This window comes from Rhinatrema bivittatum, chromosome 13 (assembly GCF_901001135.1).
Source record: "Rhinatrema bivittatum chromosome 13, aRhiBiv1.1, whole genome shotgun sequence".
NCBI lineage: Eukaryota > Metazoa > Chordata > Amphibia > Gymnophiona > Rhinatrematidae > Rhinatrema > Rhinatrema bivittatum.
The window spans coordinates 11,546,926-11,565,734 of NC_042627.1; the positions used below are offsets into that span (position 1 = coordinate 11,546,926).

Consider the following 18,809-nt stretch of genomic DNA (forward strand, 5'->3'; position numbering starts at 1 on the left):
TACTTACCAGTTGGGCAGCGCCAATCTCACCTCAGTGCAAGGGTTTATACTCCCTGACACTCCTGTTCTTTGTTTTTTCTAACTTATTCCAGAAGGATTGGTTATCTGTTTTACCTTTCGTGGGTCAGTCTGTTAATCTGACCGACTTCTAATTGCTTTTTTGCTCTTTTAATCCACTTTTGGAGAATTCCATTGTGAAACCCTTGTGTGAGGTTAAATCAAGAGTAGGGAGGATTCTGGCAGAGCTCTATCTCTCCTCCAGGGGATCGACCTGTTAGTGACTCAATGCGGAGGTGTTTCAGTGGTAAAGGATCTGTTTTGTACTACCTCCTCAGTTGTGAGGCAAGGAAGTTTTTCCACCCTTCCTGTCTCTTTTTTATATGTTTTACCCTTTTTTTGTGAAAGACTATTTTTATTCCACCTGGAAGTGGAGTGCCCTTGGTAGCAGGGAATCAGTTTCCATTCCTGAGGAGGGTACACCTGAGAAGTGGAGTCCTGTCCCTTGCAGAGGGAAGGAGCTGAAGGTATTTAAGGTACTGTGTTTGCTGCTGTCTCAGGTGTGCTGCACTCGAGAGGAGAGGGCCCGCTGGTACTGTCATAAGGAGATCTAAATATTTGAGAAGACTTCAGGAAAGGTATGAGAACTGGAGCTTACGGTCTGATAGATTATTGGGACGTTATTCTAACCGTTCTACAGTGGGGAGAAGGTGAGATAAATTTGGAAGAACAAGGAGGATTGAAATATCTTCGGTCTGAGCAAACTGGAAAGAGAAGGGGATTGAGGATTAAGGAATTGGCTTCCAGAAGTAAGAATGAGGTCACATTTATTAATTGTTCTTCTGCCTAATTATCCTTTGATTTTATTTGAAATCTGATTTGAGTTGTGTAAATATTCTTCAGTCATCTTGTCAACTATCAGTAAAGAAGTTGGAAACCACATTGCTTCTCGGTGTGGTTTTTGGATGCAAAAGACTGCGACTTATCAGTGCTGTTTACAGAGAAGGAAATTGGGCTTATACAGAATTTAATACAAAAGGGCCTTGAAGCTACGTTTCCCCCCACAGGGAGCCCTGGAACTCAGATGTGCAAAGCTATCCATAGAGAAACTGAGAGCAGATAGAGTCCATCTCTCTTTCCATGTGCCCCTGGGTTCAGTCTGAGGGATCTACCCCTTCTATATATCTGTGTTGGAAAGTATTCTCAAAGCCATGCATTGGTATATGTGCATATGCAAACAGTACATATCCTTAGGTCACCCAGCCTGGAACTAAAAGCAGCAGATACAAAAAAGAAATTAACATTTGAAAATAATTCTGAAAATGCTACATTACCAAAATCTATTACTTAAAAAGAAATGGAACAGTGTGGAATAGTTCCTGGTTTTGAGTGTCTTGGTTTCTTAGTACTTTAGCTGTGTTTATACGTTGAAAGAACAGTGGAAGCTGACCCTCTGAATGAAAGCAATTTTTATTCACTTAGGGCCAGATTTTATAACATGCGCGCGGGCGTAGATTTGTGTGTGCAACCTGGAGTGCACAAATCTACGCCCGATTTTATAACATGAGCGCGCAGCCGCGCACATGTTATAAAATCCGGGGTCGGCGCACGCAAGGGGTTGCCCACTTGTGCACCTTGCACGCGCCGAGCCCTAGGGGAGCCCCGATGGCTTTCCCAGTTCCCTCCGAGGCCGCTCCGAAATCGGAGCAGCCTCTGAGGGAACTTTCCTTCCGCTCTCCCCACCTTCCCCTTTCTAATCCACCCCCCCAGCCCTACCTAAATCCCCCCCTACCTTTATTGTCCTTTTTACGCCTCCCCACCCCCTTCCCGCCCCTTTTTCAAAGCCCCGGGACATACGCGCGTCCCGGGGCTTGTGCGCATCGGGGCACTTTCTCGGGGTTATGCTCGTAAATTATGCGCGTAACCCTTTGAATATCTGCCCCTTAGGGCCAGATTTTAAAAAGCATTTACATGCATAAAATTGGGTTTTACTCGTGTAAATGCACTTTATCCATGGTCTTTTAAAAAATTGCTGCAATAAATGCCATTGAATTGTCCCTGGGATATTCACATGCAAGTGTACTTTATGTGCATAAATGGCTTTTAAAAATCGCTATGATAATGTGTTACCTTTACGCGCGTAACTCCTTTTAAAATTCACCTGATAAATTCTATGACCAGATAGATAATAGGGAACCGATGTTTACAATTACCACTATGTGATTATTTCAGACCCGAGTGAGTCACTGTTGGTCGAATTTTGGCAACAGCTTGTCATGATGGAAATTTTTTTTTAATAAAGTCTTTAAAAAAAAAAAAAAAAAAGTAAAATTGTTCAGAATGGTTCTCAAAGATGTCCTGGTAATCCAATATCCAATCGGAGATCAGGATATCCGTAAGGAATATGCTTGAGATAAGGGCTGCTTTATCCACTGGGCAAGCAGAACCTCTTTTTTTTCCCATATTGACCACCACACTCCTTCTCCTCCCTGTTCCCAGCACTTTCCTCCTTCCCTGTAATTTGCTGCTGCCGGGACCACTGCTGTAGCTTTTCTTCTCTGCAACAGTGAATGGGAAGGCAGCTGCCTGGCTCTACCTTCTTCCAGCCCACGCAAGCCCACGCAAACATGGGATATGATGCAATACCATGCGCTAGCCACTGCGCACAGCTTGACATGCGATCGGATGCACGTTTTGGACGTGCGTCCATAATCCCCGATCCGATACGGGGATTGGTGTCCAAAACACGCGACCAAATCACCGCATAGCTAATAGAGCTCATCACATGTAAATTCCATGTAGACGAGGCTATTAGCTAATCCCTGCGATCCAATAAATTTTCCACGCAGCCCGTGCGCCCTTGCAATGCGGCAAATTTTACGCCAGCCAGGGGCTGACATAAAGGTATGCCACGCTCCAAGGGTGCATTGAAAAAAAGAAAATCCTGCTTTCTATTATTCCTCCTAATAGTATCGTCGTGATACTAAGTAGGAGGAACCAAATAAAGCAGTTTTTAGTTAAAAAAAAAGTTTTTGAAAAAAAAAAATTCTGGATGTCCACTATATACCCTAGGTATTCGGCCCAGGTCATTTATCTTGTGTGTGTCTATGCCGGCAGCGGGAGAAAGCAATGTTCGTAGATTGAGCGTCCATTTTCCCAACCTGCTTGACGGCCACCTCTCCAGTGCGCTCGATGCTGAGGAGGCGCTAGGGTCGCAAATATTTCCCCAACGTCTCCTTTTTAGCGTGACCCCCCCTCATTTAAATATTGAATCGCGCACCCAGGAGAGGTGGCTGGACATGCGTTAGGAAAACGGGCATTCAACACTGAGCACCTGTTTCCTACGTACGATTATTGCATCGGCCCCCATGGTGTGAGCTGTCTTCCTCTTTCTGGCCGATGAGGGCTGGTGCGAGAGCAGTTTCAAATGCCTTGTGGTTTCATATATTCATACGAATATGTTTGCAGAAATCATGTTACGGTGTCACCTGTCATTTTTGGGGTTAGACTGCAAAATAATTTTCAAAAAATATGTAAAGTTATAAATTAAAGAAATTCATACTGCATTGGTTGAAGGTAATCTCTAAAATAGTTGGCAAACTATTTCTCCTTAAAACTCATTATAAAAAAAACAAACAAACATTCTAATTCCATATTACCATATACTTGTAAAATAACAAAAAACCTGCAAAAAAAAAAAAAAAAAAAAGACGCTCATAACCTATATAGCAAATCTGACATACCAAAACATCACTAGCTCCCAGAACCTTGAACAGCAACAACCCTATCTATGAAAAGGCAATACTGAAAATATTCCATGGGTCCGTACAACAGAAATATACCTCCTACAGAGAAAACAGAACAATTTGGACTGCTATAGACCTGTACACAGAATCTACACACCAGCCAAATATTTCACCTCGGCCACTCATGCAGATCCTCACCAAATACAGAATAAATGTCGACAAATAAGAAAAAGAAATCTGCAGACACAAACTAAAGTTGTCTTTGCTCTGCTGTTCATTCTAGCTTCGTACCTCCCTTCCTAAACCCTACAGACAAGAGGGGAGGGGGAAAAGAGAGAAGGAGGGAGCTAGATTAGGGAGTTAATTCTTTCCTCTGCAGTGCCTCCTCCAGGTTTACCCCCTCCTTTCCTGACCCCTAGATGACAGGAGGGGAGGAGCTGGATTAGGAAGCAGAGTGGCTCTTCTTTGTTTTGCTCTGTGCTCCATTTTGTTCCAGGCTCCACTCCTGTTCTCTGCAGGCTGCCTGGGAAAGGAGAAGCTGGATCAGGATGCAGAGGGCTTTTCTTTTTTTGGGCAATTGCCAGGTTTGGCCTCTGTTGGAACCAGGATGCTGGGCTTGATGGCCCAGCAAGGGAATTTCTTATGTTCTTATGATATTGGGAGCCCGTTACCAACAGAGCCATTAAGGCACAGTCCTGTGTAGTCATGCAATGGGAACCCTGCTATGCAAGGCCCAGCACAGCTGCCTGTTTTACCCATAGGTAAAAGCGGCCTTGCATGAGATATGTTTGTATAAATTGGAGACCCGGCATATGCAAATTTATCACATACATATTCATTGTGGATATCCGGAATAGTCGATTGGCTGTGGCGTCATCAGGACAGATTTGGGAACTGCTCATCTAACAGGAAGAGGAATAGTATAGACAATTGCAAATACATCCTGAAAAAATAAAGTATTGTATAATGGTTTTTGTTTAAAAGTTACAGCGCACACAGTAGGCCCAGCAGAGGTTTTATATAGCATTGCCATATAACTCGCACATTTCTGTATTCATCTGTTTGCTAGGCCTCTAAGCTAATACAGTTGTCACCTATGGTAAACAAGAAATATGTTTTAATAACAAAAAAAAATCCATGTTGTACTGAAGTTAGTGCTCAGATCTCCTGGAACGTGAACAATTGATTGCTAACACGTAGTGCCATTGTACCTGTGTATACTGTGAAATTATATTACAGTAATAAATAATGCTAAGTTTGCAACCCAAAGGTCCTAAAGGTTCCAGTAAATATATTTACCTATTCCCGTACATAGCTTTTATTGAGCGAACACGAGAATTATAGATTTCAGTAATGTTTGGCATTTGGATATGCAGCTTTGGGTTATTTTTATTATTAAGGCTTCTAAAGAAAAAGATCCTTTAATAGCTAGGCAGTGTGGGAATCCTTGAACTTTGACTGTTAACTATGCTGTAAAGTAATTTCAATAACTACAGTCAATCATGGCCGAGCAAAAACAGTGTGGTTCCCTGCACACACCCTTATCAAAGTCAAAGCAGGCCTAAGAAGAGACAACATGACGTCTTTAACATACAGTCCAGAACAGCAAAGAGCCAGCCACAGTGTGGCACAGGATAGGCAGTTTGTAAGAGAGGAAGAAATGTCTCAAAGAATGGGGGGATTTTTTGTCTTTTTTTTGTGTAGTTGCTGCCCGATCTGGTCCTGGATAGGGATGTGAATCATGTGCCCGATCGTCTTAACGATCGGGTTCAGCTGGAGGGAGAAAAAAAATCTGATTGGTGGAGATGTGAATCGGAATCGGTGGAAACTAACGGGAGTAACAATTTTTCACGATAAATCGGGAAAATTTCTATTGTATCACGCACTCTAACGATTTTTGACGATTTAAAAAATATCGGACGATTTTTTAAATCGTCAAAAAACGATTCACAACCCTAGTCCTGGACACAGGAGCCCTTGGAGAGGGCTTCTCCACTCACCAGCCCAGTCAACTCACCAGCCCAGTCAACATTAAATAACCACATGGACTTTCACATTCATTGTTGAAAAAGTAGAATTTATTTTTATTTGCACTGAAGATGGGAACACAAAATCCACAAAACACTGTTATACTAGTATAAATGGTACACAAACAGTCTCTCAGCAAAATTCACCCTCTCATATACAAGTCTGCTCCTTGCGGAAGGGACCCTCCTTGCTTGGGTCTTTCCCCAGCTATCCTCTTGGTATTTCTAATGCTGGTTATCTGTAAACCAAAGCGATATGTACTTTTACATGATCTCCGGTATATAAAAGTCTTTAAATAAATAAATAAAATCTATGTGGCTTTCCTGGTAATTTGTAAAGTTTGCTTTATTAGGAAAGCTTTTCCCATATTCTGTAGCTTCTCTTTGTTGATTTTCTGGTGTTGCAGTTATTTTTTCCTGTTCAAAAGAATTTATTAACAACTTTTCAATTAATTTCTTATTGCTTGCAGAAAATTAAGATCTAGATGTCTTCCAATCAGATGGTTTTGAATATTCAGAAGACTGAAGCCAAGTGAATTTCTTATTTTCCTCCTCCAGACATATTTAGGACTAAACATTGATGGGATTTATGTGCCATTTGCTAATTCTGGCCTGGATTTATCAAAATACGGTAAATATCGCATGCGATGGGAAAAGGGGTGTGTTTTATGGTAATAGGGAGTTTCACAATTTGCGTTAATACCTATGTGAAGAGCTAAGTTACCGCAAATTGCAATAACTTTTTCACACTTTGAGATAAGTGCCAGAATGTGGTATTTCCTACATACAACAACTGGGGCGACCATGTTTATGAGAGAAAGAGAGAGAGAGAGACTAGCCATACTGCCATCACCCTAGATAAGTATTTATATCTCTGTGGGAGGCCACCAGTAACTCCAGGTGAGGTTTAGGCATTAGTGTAGGGGGGGTTAGGGGCCACTTTGACATTCAATGTGAGATGTACAAACAGAACAGTGCTCTCTTGTGAACATTTGGTGACCCTTGGAGTGAGGAAACTCACCCAAAGATGAGATTTATGTAATGTTCTCTCAACCTAGCTTGATGGACTCTCTACCTGAGTAACATCTGTTTCCAGCATACTTTTTCCAGCAGTGGCCAATCCAGGCTACATATACCTGGTAAGTACCCAAACACTAAGTAGATCCCATGGTATTGATGCCAGTAATAGCAGTGGCTATTCTCTAAGACAACTTGCCATTTAGATGCCCAATCTTCCAGTCTCACAAGGTCCTCCTGCAATTTATCACAATCTGCTTGTGATTTATCTACTCTGAATAATTTTGTATCTGCAAATTTGATTACCTCACTTGTCGTATTCCTTTCCAGATCATTTATAAATATATTGAAAAGCACCAGTCCAAGTACAGATCCCTGAGGCACGTCACTGTTTACCCTTTTCCACTGAGAAAATTGACCATTTAATCCTACTCTCCATTTCCTGTCTTTCAACCAGTTTGTAAGCCACAAAAGGACACTGCCTCCTATCCCATGACTTTTTAGTTTCCTTAGAAGCCTCTCATGAGGGACTTTGTCAAATGCCTTCTGAAAATCCAAATACACTACATCTACTGGCTCACCTTTACATGTTTATTAACCCCTTCAAAAATATGAAGCAGATTTGTGAGGCAAGATTTGCCTTGGGTAAATCCATGCTGACAGTGTTCCATTAAACCATGTCTTTTTATATGCTCTGTGATTTTCCACTATTTTTTACGGCACTGAAGTCAGGCCCACTGGTCTATATTTGGATCACCCCTGGAGCCCTTTTTAAATATTGGCCACCCTCCAGTCTTCAGGTATAATGGATGATTTTAATTATAGGTTACAAATTTTAACTAATAGATCTGAAATTTCATTTTTGAGTCCCTTCAGAATCCTGGGGTGCATACCATCCAGTCCAGGTAATTTGCTTCTCTTTAGCTGTTCAATCTGGCCTATTACATCTTCCAGATTCACAGTGATTTGGTTCAGTTTATCTGAATCATCACCCTTGAAAAACATCTTTGGAACCGGAATCTCCCCAACATCCAAATTAGTAAACACAGAAGCAAAGAATTCATCTAGTCTTTCTGCAATGGCCTTATCATCCCTAAGAGCCCCTTTAACCCCTCAGTCATCCAAAGGTCCAACCAACTCCCTCACAGGTTTCTTGCTTCAGATATATTTTAAAAAGTTGTTATTATGAGTTTTTGCTTCTATGGCCAACTTCATTTCAAATTATCTCTTAATCTGCCTTATTAATGTTTTACTCTTAACTTGACAATACTTATGCTTTTATCTGTTTTCTTCAGATGGATTCTTCTTACAATTTTTGAAGGATGTTGTTTGGCTAAAATAGCCTCTTTCACCTCACCTTTTAACCATGCCTGTAATGATTTCCTCCCACCTTTTTTAACACATGGAATACATCTGGATTGTGCTTCTAAGATTGTATTATTAAACAATGTCCATGCCTGTTGTACACTTTTAACCTTTGCAGCTGTACCTTTCTTTTTTTTTTCTATTTTCCTCATTTTATCAAAGTTTCCTTTTGAAAATTTAATTTTAGAGCTGTAGATTTACATATTGTTCCCCTTCCAGTCATTAGTTCAAATTTCATCATGTTATGATCACTATTGCCAAGTGGCCCCACCACCGTTACCTCTCTCACCAAATCCCGCATTCCACTAAGAATTAAATCTAAAATAGCTCCCTCTCTTGTTGGTTCCTGAACCAATTGCTCCATGAATCAGTCATTTATTCCATCAACGAATTTTAGGTCTCTAGCATGTCCTGATATTACATTTACCCAGTCAATATTGGGGTAATTGAAATCTCCCATTATTACTACACTGCCAAATTGGTTAGCTTCCTTGGTCTCTTAGCATTTCATCATCTGTCTGACCACTTTGGCCAGGTGGATGACAGTATACTCCTATATCTACCCATTTAGATTCTATTGAGCATTTAGTCTCTTGTATGATCTTTATCCTGTTGGACTCTATACTCTCCTGGACATAAAGTGCTACACCCCCGCCAAGTTGATCCTCCCTATCATTGCTGTATAATTTGTACCCTAATATAGCACTGCCCATTGGTTATCTTCCTTCCACCAGGTCTCTGAGATGTCAATTATGTCTATCTCATCATTCTCTGCTATACATTCTCTCATCTTACTTCTTAGACTTCTGGCATTGGCATACAGATATTCAAGCATTTTTTGATTGTGATTGATTATGGGAAACTCTTTGCTAATTGGTCTACTGAAATGTCACCTAAAGGCAATGCAGCTGCTTCAGAATGCTTAAGCTTGTTTAATTGTGCTCATTCAGCATGCAGAACACATTTCTCCTATCTTGGTTCAATTACATTGGCTTCCAGTGAAACGCATACAATTTAAAGTTCTGGTTCTTATTTAGAAAACTGTTACAGGAGTTACTCCTTCTTATTTGTTAGATCTTCTGTCTTTATATTAACTCTCTCAGGTTTTTTAATCCAGCAATGATCTTTTATTGATTGTTCACCCCGCTGAAACAGTCGGCTAGTAAAATCTCAGACTCGGGCATGTTCTCTATTTGGCCCAGTACTGTGAATTCTTTGCCAGGTGGGTTATAACATATCCCAGATATCTTACCTTTTCCAGGAAGCCTATGGGAAATTTTAGTCTAACAGAAGTGAGATTTTTAGTATAGAAGGTTATTGATTTGAATATATGATTTTATTCATTTGTCTAATTTTATGTATTTATTGTCTGATGACATATGTTTGAATGTAAACCACTTAGTACAATATATTTGCTTTAGGTGCTATATAAAATTTATAAATAAATAAATAGTTCTCCCTTCCTTCTAAAACCTTTACCACATTCAGAACATAAAAAGGTCTCTGCTGTATCTTATCTCTTGTGCCTGCATTTCTTCGTTCTGAGAGATTTTGGGGACAACAAACTACAGTATGACCAAGAAAGAAAAAGAGTGGGAGAACTAGGCTGGATCCTAGAGACAGTCCTGGATTTGTCAATGTTTACCTATTATCAGGCAAATTTTAAGAGCCCTATGTGTGCCAAAGCTGGGAGATACATGTACAAGTTGGGCCAGCACGTGCTGCATGGATTTTAAAAGGTGCCCATGTACATGCAAATTTTTCAGTACACACACAAATGAAAATGTCCAAAGAAGGGGCAGGGCATGGGTCGGGTGTGGGCATTCCTGGATTTATGAATGAAACCAGCGCATAAAAACGTATGTGCACAAGCACGCACCAGGGTCCTCTGCTGCGTAACTTTACTTGGATGGCGTGTAAATCCTAAAACAAAATATAAGCATATTAACAGGGTTTCAAAGATTGGGGATAAGAGGGGAAAAGGAAGGATATTTAAATAGGGGGTTTAGGAAGTCCTCTTCCTTACCTGGAGAACTGGGAACAAAGTGGTTTAACCGGTTATTGTGGTTGGCGTACATTTCTGTTAAAGTACCCGCACATGTGCATGTCCATATAAAATTGTGCACACACATACTCGCATTCAGCGTATTTTATTCCATGCGTGCATATAAGCACGTATGTTATAAAATGGCCAGGTCTCTGGACTCGAGCTGGCATACACTCGTAAGTGTGCGCCCACCTGGTTGTTTTAAAGGTTCCGTCTATAGTTGTGCCTAGAGCAACATTTAAGGGGAACAGGCTGGCTAAGATTGGCCATCTGCTGAAACTAATTCAGCAGAGAACAGCCCTCTGCTGCCCTGTAACAGATCTTTACAAAAGACGGGAGAGTAAAAAACACCAAACGTGCTAGAAGTGGCAAAATCCTAAATCCAGCTCTACCCAGACATGAACAATAAAAAACAGTAGAGATCTAGAAAAGAGATGGGATTGGAGGAAAAACATCCCAGTATAACCAAGGAAGAAACAGGGTGGGAGAACTAGGCTGGGATTGTAGAGGGATACAACAAAACTAAGAACCATAAAATAGGTGGCATGGGAGGAGAAGCTTGTATTTTTATTTTCTTTTTCACATTTCTTTTTTCTGGAAACAAAACAACCCAATATAACTAACAAAAAAGCAAACGGTGTGGAAGAACTAGGCTGAGATCCTAATAGCAAACAATATGGAGGCACCAAAACTCCCATGTTGGTACATAATAAGCATGACACATAAGCAGCGTGGCAGCAGCAAGACCCCTAAGGTGTTACATAAGGAGTATGGCAGGTAGGCATGTGTCAGAAAGAAACCTAAGGTGGTATATCTTGAGCATGCCAGATAGACATAGCAGTAGCAGAAAGACTCCTAAGATGGTAGATAAAAGGCTTGGCAGGTAGGCAGACTGGTAGCAGCAACACCCCTAAGGCAGTACCTCTGGGACATGGCAGGTTAGCAGTGTGGCAGCAGGGATTTCAGTACGGGTGTGCATTGTTTGACGTATTGTGAATCCGCAACGTATATGCCATATTCGTTGTATCTGCCAGTTTCGCAAGGTCCTCCTACAATTTAACACAATTTGCTTGAGATTTAGTTACTTTGCATAATTTTGTGTCATCTGCAAATCTGATCACCTAACTCATCGTATCCCTTTCCAGATCATTATAAATATATTAAAAAGCACAGGTCCAAATACAGATCCCTGAGGCACGTCACTTTACCTTTTTCCACTATGAAAAAAAGACCATTTAATCCTACTCTGTTTCCTGTCTTTAACCAGATCGATTTAAAAAAAAAAAAACCAACTGGCTTTTCCATCAACTCTGGCACCAGTCTTGAGCATTGAGGGCTCATGATGTCTCCTGTCATTGAGAAAATACATTCACTGGGGATACTGTTGGTGAGCAGAAAAGATATTGCTGAGCTGCCTTGGCTAGGTCTGGCCAGACTGCAGACTTGTATGCCCAATATGCCAGTGCATCTGGGTCCATGACCTCAATGGAAGCTAGCTTATCACAGACATCTGTGCTGGAGTCTCCTTTGCTGGGGTGGGGCGAGGGTCTCTCTTTCCAGCTGCTTTAACTATGGTCTGTGTCAGGAGAGAGTTCTCTGCAGGCAAGATGGCCTTGCCAACTTGTCCACCCTGCCTTTGTTCTGACAAGATGGTGAAGTCATACAGGGGAGAGCTGGTTTCTATAGTTACCAGTTGTTTATTTTCTTAGTAGTACACAGCTATAGATTTCAATGGGCTAGTAAAATGAATAGGATGAAGAATATTTGTTTCATTGGTGGGAACTCTCCATTTAGCTCGGGGCCACAAATGAAATAAATATGGGCTCATTCATTACGCATTGCCCATTCTCTTCACATGAATGCACATCCCTAACATATGGTACTCCTCCCAGTCTAATTGCCTGGTCACCTAGTCAAGGAAATTGATTAGTGTTGTTTGAAATGACCTCCCTCTGTTAAAAGGCATATTATCTTGAATCTTGTAAACCATGGTTCGGGAACTCCAGTCCTAGAGCACATCCACAATGCATGTGCTGAGGTATATTTGCATGCTCTGCCTCCATTTATGGAAAATATATTTCATGAATATTCATAGTGGATATTCTGAAAACCAGACCTGTTTGTGGCACTCCAGGGCAAAAATTGCCTACCCCTGCTGTAAACTGTTGGATTCAGAGCCCTCAGAAAGGATAATGTCCTTCCAACTTGCACATTTGGGGAAAGGGACTCTGTCTGTCTGCCTGCCTCCAGTCCTGGAGCCACTCGGTCTCTGATGAATGGCTGAGCTCTCTCGGGTACTGTCACTTTCTGGTTCTTATACTTCCTTCTGCTACGCTGAACACTAATCAGTGGTACAGCCAGAGTCATCACTCTTCAGTATTACACTATCATGGGTTATAAACCTCACTGGTACCGGAGTTAGTCAAAAAAAGTGTCAGTGCACGTAAACAGAAGCTGAATGGCTAGAGCTGTGGGAAAGGGAGATGAAAAGAGGAACTGGAGGGACTTTATTAGGGGACGGCAGCTTCCTTCACATCTTTTTGGTAAGCATCCCTGAGCATAGTGTGCACAACTGAGCCTATGGTGCCTTTCAGTCTAGACCTTCGTTTATTCAGTATTCATTTATTTATTTACAATAATTTATATTTGCCTATTTCCAGAACTTCTGCTCTAGGCGGATCAGGCATCCATGTGCTAGGAGAAGGACACATGAGGTTAATTCAATTTGCTCAGGCTAACCATAAACAAGTAAATTGTGATGGTGAAGAAGCCTAATTAGAGACAAATAATGCCTAATCTTCCAAAGGTAAACGTTTCAACTGAGTCTCTGCTGTGCACTTCAGTTAGATCTGGCAAATAAAATCTTTCATCACAATAACAATGGAAATGATTAATTATCCTCCGTTTTAAATTGACAATGATCCAGCTTAGCCACAATTAAATTACAGCAGCTGACAAAACCTCGAATCACAGCCTGAGCTGAGCGTTACTGTCCGCATTGTTCCTTATCTGTGGTCTTGTCGGGAAGGGGTGAATGGGAATCATGTAGGTTGTAGGGCATTGCAGTTTTCTATAGCTGTGGTGATGATAGGAAATGTCCTCTTGAACACGGGGGCAGGGGCAGCGGAATGCCTTTTTGTTTGCTGGGGGGCATACAAATTGCCCCCAACTGTCATTCTCGGACATACATTCTTCATATAAACCATATAATGCTAATTTCAAAATCAAGTTAAAATACTGTGCAGGGAGAATACAGCTGTCTTCTGACATTTCTGAGTGCAGTTAATTCATTTGACCCTTTATTAGAGGAAAAGGAATCTTATTGATTGCGGTGAGGAGGAGAGAGGAGAAAGGATCTGGGAATGGGGAGAGAGAAGATCGCAGAAGAGGGAAATGAAGAAGGAATCTTAGGTAAGAGGGGTAGAGGGATAAGGGATGGAGGAGGAAAGAGGCACAGATGTCGGAAAGGATGGGAGACTCAGGGAGGGAAGGAAAGAGAAGAAAGGGAGAGAAGATGAATCAGGAATGAGGTGGAGGAGGTAGGGCGTATTGTTGAAGGGGTGGAAGAGGAAGAAGGGAGGACCAAGGATAGAGGTGGAGGAGAAGGAGGGAAAATTGGGATGGGATGAAAGAAGAAAGCCATAGCCTCCCAATCACACACCATCCCCTCACTCTCCCCCATTCACTTCCCCCTGTCCTCTTACTCTCCCTCCCCCTCATCTCCTCACCCTCCTGGGTTTACTTCCCTTCTCCATAATCCCTTCATTCTCTCCCTCCCCCCCACACACTTTTACTCCTTTCCCCACAATCCCCTCACTCCTTCACTCCCCCTCCCCCCTCCCCCGCTGGAAGAGAAGCCTCATTGGTGGCAGCTGGGATGGCATTATTTCCTTTCTGTGCCCCCCCCTGGCAGTTGCCATAATCCCCTCACTCACCTCCATGTTCTGAAAGATCTGGAGGATCGCAGCCCCTTGGCTTTTGCTTCCTTTTCCTCCACTGCAGGCACCTACAGTAAATGGTGAAGAGGAGGAGGCGCTGCAGGGCTGCGATCCTCCAGATCTCTCAGAACATGGAGGTGAGTGAGGGGATCAGGAAGCAGGGGGAGGGGGAGGGGGGAGGGGAAGGGGGAGAGGCACAGATAAGAAATAACCTGCCATCCCACTTGCCACCAAAGAGGCTTCTCTTCCAGAGGTGGGAGAGAGAGAGGAATGTATCTGGCACAGGACTCACTTCATTGTAGCCCACCACCAGCTTCCCTATCATCACATTCTCTACCCTTCCCCCCCCCCACCCCCCACTCTGAGGCAGACGGAGAGAGTCAATTTTATGGACAACAGTTGGGAAGATCTCACGTCAATCCAGCATCTGTTGCTGTGGGTGAGTCTGTGGCTGGTACTGGGATACCAGTGCCAGGGGTACTGGTATTTCTAATATGAATCCTGTGAAGGAAGTCAGCAATTTATCTGCTAGGAATGTTTGTTTGGCGTGCAGTCAGGAGGGTTCAGCAGTTCTTCCTCGTAGTTCAGTTTAATTGGTGGGGTGGGGTGGTTATCTCAGTGGGACAGGGCAGGATACGGTCGTGGTCAGTTGCAGTGCCGGGTTGGAAGATGTGAATATGGTGAGACAGGTGGTAACCTGGTTCTGCAGGGTGCATCAGTGCAGTGTTTTTGTTGATGGTGTGGCTGTTTCAGTTGGGCTTGGAGAGCAAGCAAAAGCTAAAGAGGGATGAGAAGGCAAGGTTAAGACTAATAAGCGTAAGCATCATGGTGGCATTGGAAGTCTAGTAGCTTGGACTCCAGTTCTTCTTCTTCTAGTTCTTCTTCCTCATCTTCGACAGGGCCTAATGTGGCTGTTGCTAGTGAGACAGTACAGGAGGGAGATAGGGGGAGCTCCATCTTTGGTTGCTCTTACAGAATTATGGGAAGAGGTATCCCATAGGGAGAAAATTAGGAAGCGGAAGTATATGGATATCTTTTGTTTCCTTGAGGGTAGATGAGACAAATGGAAGGAGAAGAGAAAGAGTAAGAAAGAAGGTTTCCAAGATACAGAGAGGAGGGTGCCTATGACAGTTCTTAACTGGGTTAGGTGTTTTCTCAGATTGGCTGGTGTGGTGGGTCATTTTGACCCATCACAATATGATTCTTTGCTTGCTTATGCAGATATGATTTTAGGGGCTCACAAGGACTATGAGGGGTGGGCCTGGCTCAATTATGATGAGCATTTTAGAGACAAGATGAAAGGGGATAGGTTTATGTGTTGGGGCACTCAAGATAAGAGCCTTTGGTTAACTCAGATAACCAATAAGGCTCAGGTAGCAGGTTCAGAAGTCTCTGGGCAGCAGGGAAGAGTGGGACAGTCTGTGACTGTACAGCAGGGGTGGTCCTTTCATGTGCAAGTGCAGGTGTTACCCATGGAAAACATACGACAGGCTTGCTGGATGTCTTTTGGCGATTTAATCAGTCAGAGTGTAACTTCCCAGATTGCAAGTTCAAGCACCTCTGTTCAGTGTGTGCTGCCAATCATCCGGCCACTAAGTGTTACTGAAAAGGAGGAGCTGGCTCTGCAGCAGGCAGTGCAAAGTAACTTGTGTTTGGATAGAACCCCTACTCTTGTTGTTTCAGCCATGGTTTTCTGGCTTAGGTCTTATCCTATGAAGCAGCTCAGATTTTGGAGGAAGGTTTTACTATCAGATTTCGGATGGTAACTTGGAGGGAAGGGGTTCAAATTCTAGTTTGTTGAAGTTAGAAGTGGTAGTGCATCAGATGATTTTGGAGGAGCTCTTGTTGGGTAGGATTGCAGGTCCATTTTCTATACCTCCATTCCATAGGATGATTGTATCCCCTTTGGCAGTGATACTTAAGAAAGACCCCGAGAAGTTTAGGCTTATTCATAATTTGTCCTTTCTGGCTGGTTTTTAAGTCAATGATTTTATACCTAGGGAAGATTGTGTGGTGTATTAAACTTCCTTTGATTTGGCTGTTCAATTGGTCCATAGGAGTGGCAGGGGGGCTTTGATGGTGAAGGTATTGAGTCCGTGTTCCATCTTTCCCTGTTCACCCTGATAGCTTCTCATTATTGGCTTTTCAGTTCCAGGGTAGTTATTATTTTGATAAATGTATGCCTATGGGATGTTCCATCTTCTGTGCTTACTTCAAGATATTCAACTCCTTTGTGCATTGGGTTACTGAGTGGGTAGCTGGTTTTAGCAGTATCGCCCATTATTTGGATGATTTTTTTGTTTGTGGGGCCAACAGGTTCTTTGGTTTGTACTAGTATTATGTCCGTTTTTTATTATATTACTCGTTGATTTGATATCCCTATTGCTGAGGTCAAATCTGAGGGGCCCATTATGTGTCTCATTTTCTTGGGCATCAAACTAGATTTGAGGCAATGGTGTCTCGTTTGCCAGTATTTAAGACTGGAAAGTGAAATTGCTTGTGGCAGATGTGTTACAGGTTAGGAAGATTACTCTTCGCCAGATGCAATTGTTGGTTGGAAGTCTTAATTTTGCTTGTTGGGTCTGGTCCATTGGATGGATTTTTCTGCGGTGCTTGTCGGCAGTGATGTCAGGAGTCCAGAAGAGGCATCATCATATTAGTGTTACTCGCTGCATAAAGGAGGCTTTGAAGATTTGGGAAGACTTTTTAAGTGGTTTTAATGGAGTGTCAGTTTGGCAGAATGAACCGCTTTCCAATCGTGATTTAGATTTGTTTTCCAATGCAATGGGGAAAATAGGAATTGGCCTCTATTGTCAGGGATCTTGGTATGCTGCTGCTTGGCCTGTAGAATGGATTTTGGCTGGATCCACTAAGAATATCACATTTTTGGAGCTGTTCCCAATTGTGGTTGCTTTGGTTATTTGGGGCGACAGATTGAAGAATAAAAAGGTGATATTCTGTTGTGACAATTTGGGAGAACTATGGTTATTAATAAGTTATCATCCAAGTGTGTTTTGATGGCTTATTTGAGAGGATTTGTTTTGAATTGTTTGCAGCTGAATGTTGCAGCTTCTGCGTGGCATATTCCAGGAGTTGACAATAGTATTGCTGATTCTTTTTCTCATTTTAAGTGGGATCTATTTCGGAAGCTGGCACCAGATGAGCATACAACAGGAGCGGTGGTTCCCAATTTCATTTGGCATTATGGAATCTCTAGGCATGGAAGTTGAGGGCATCTATGGCGGCGTCGACATGGGCCTCCTACAACAGTGGCTGTAATAAGGTGTTACAATTTTTCTTTGCCCAAGGTTGGTTTTGGGGGTCTGTATCTGACGAATTGATGTCTGATTATATTACTTACACTAGAGGGAGTGGGTTATCTAGGTTTTCGGTGGCAGCTCATATTGCTGGTCTGTCATTTTTTATTAAAGCTCACAGTTGGGGTAGTCCATCTGATAGCTGTATTGTTAAGTGTTTGATGGCTGGCTGGTTGAGTGGCATGGCTCCTGTAGCTGATGGAAGGTTGCCTATCACTCATAATTTGTTACTTCAAATGTGCGAGTGTTTGCCAAAGATTTGTTTTTCATTTTATGAGACTTGCCTGTTTAGGGTTGCTTTTAGTTTTGGCCTTGTTTTGGGCATTTAGGATTGGTGAACTGATGGATTGGGCAGGGAGTTGTATGGATCACTTGGTTTAAGGGCTGAGCAAGTAATCTTGGAAAAAGAGAAGATGTGTTTAAAGATCCATCATTCCAAGACTGATCAGGCTGAAAAGGGTTCTTGGCTTGTTCTGTCGGCAGTGTCAGAGTTGCTGACTTGTCCAGTTGTCAATGTTCATACTTATCTGGATGTACAGCCATTGGGAAGGGTCCCATTTTTAGTGCATGTAGATTGTAGTTCTCTTACCAGATATCAGTTTGCTGTTGGGTCTGGGGGATGGCAAATATGGTACCCATTCATTTCGCATAGGAGCAGCCATCTCTGCAGTGGACTCCGGTCTGTCTGACAGTGTCATTCATTGCATAGGTCATTGGAAATCTGGGGCATTTGCATTCTATGTGCAAAAGGATAAATTATGAGGGAGACTTCCATCTGCAATGTTCCCTTCTCTGTATGGATGGAGAAGTAGTTTGTTTGGATGCTACGGTAATGTTCTTGGTGTTTTTCAGGTAGTGGCAACTGTGACAGGAATGTTTGCATTATTGGACATTCATATGTGGTCTGGGCATATTGGCGGGCACTGTAGCAGCTGTATGGTCTACTCCTTGGTCTGGCTCTATACGGTGTAAGAGTTTGATGGTTTGGACAATGTGGGATGCGCTGGAATCAGCTGCTGTCATGCATCCGGTCCTTATTGGCCAAGTGGGAGTCTCTTGAGGTGCTGTTGATTCACCTTGGGAGGGAATGACTTAGGTGCCTGGTCATGTCACCAATTATTGGAGGCTGTTAGGAAAGACCTGTCTATCCTTATGTTGTGGTTGCTTGCTACAGTCTTTTGTTGGTTAGTCATCAGTCCAAGGCTGGTGTATATGGGTCAGTGGATTTGGGGTTAGAGATGGGCAAAAGTAAATCAGCAGATTAATGCCTGGTTGGGTGCACAAGGTGGCTGGCATGTCAAGCATGCTTGGTCATGGGATGTTTGTATGGTAAGGATGGAGTTCATCTCTCTGAA

At 42.5% G+C, this 18,809-nt stretch overlaps 1 long non-coding RNA gene across 1 annotated transcript in view; it reads left to right on the forward strand.

Moving 5' to 3' along the window:
* The window catches only part of LOC115075467, an 88,678-nt gene that overhangs the window by 28,437 nt on the left and 41,432 nt on the right, over positions 1-18,809 (forward strand). Inside the window, exon 2 of the long non-coding RNA XR_003852524.1 lies at positions 6,241-6,401. This is a non-coding gene — a long non-coding RNA (uncharacterized LOC115075467). The remainder of the gene's footprint in view (positions 1-6,240; positions 6,402-18,809) is intronic.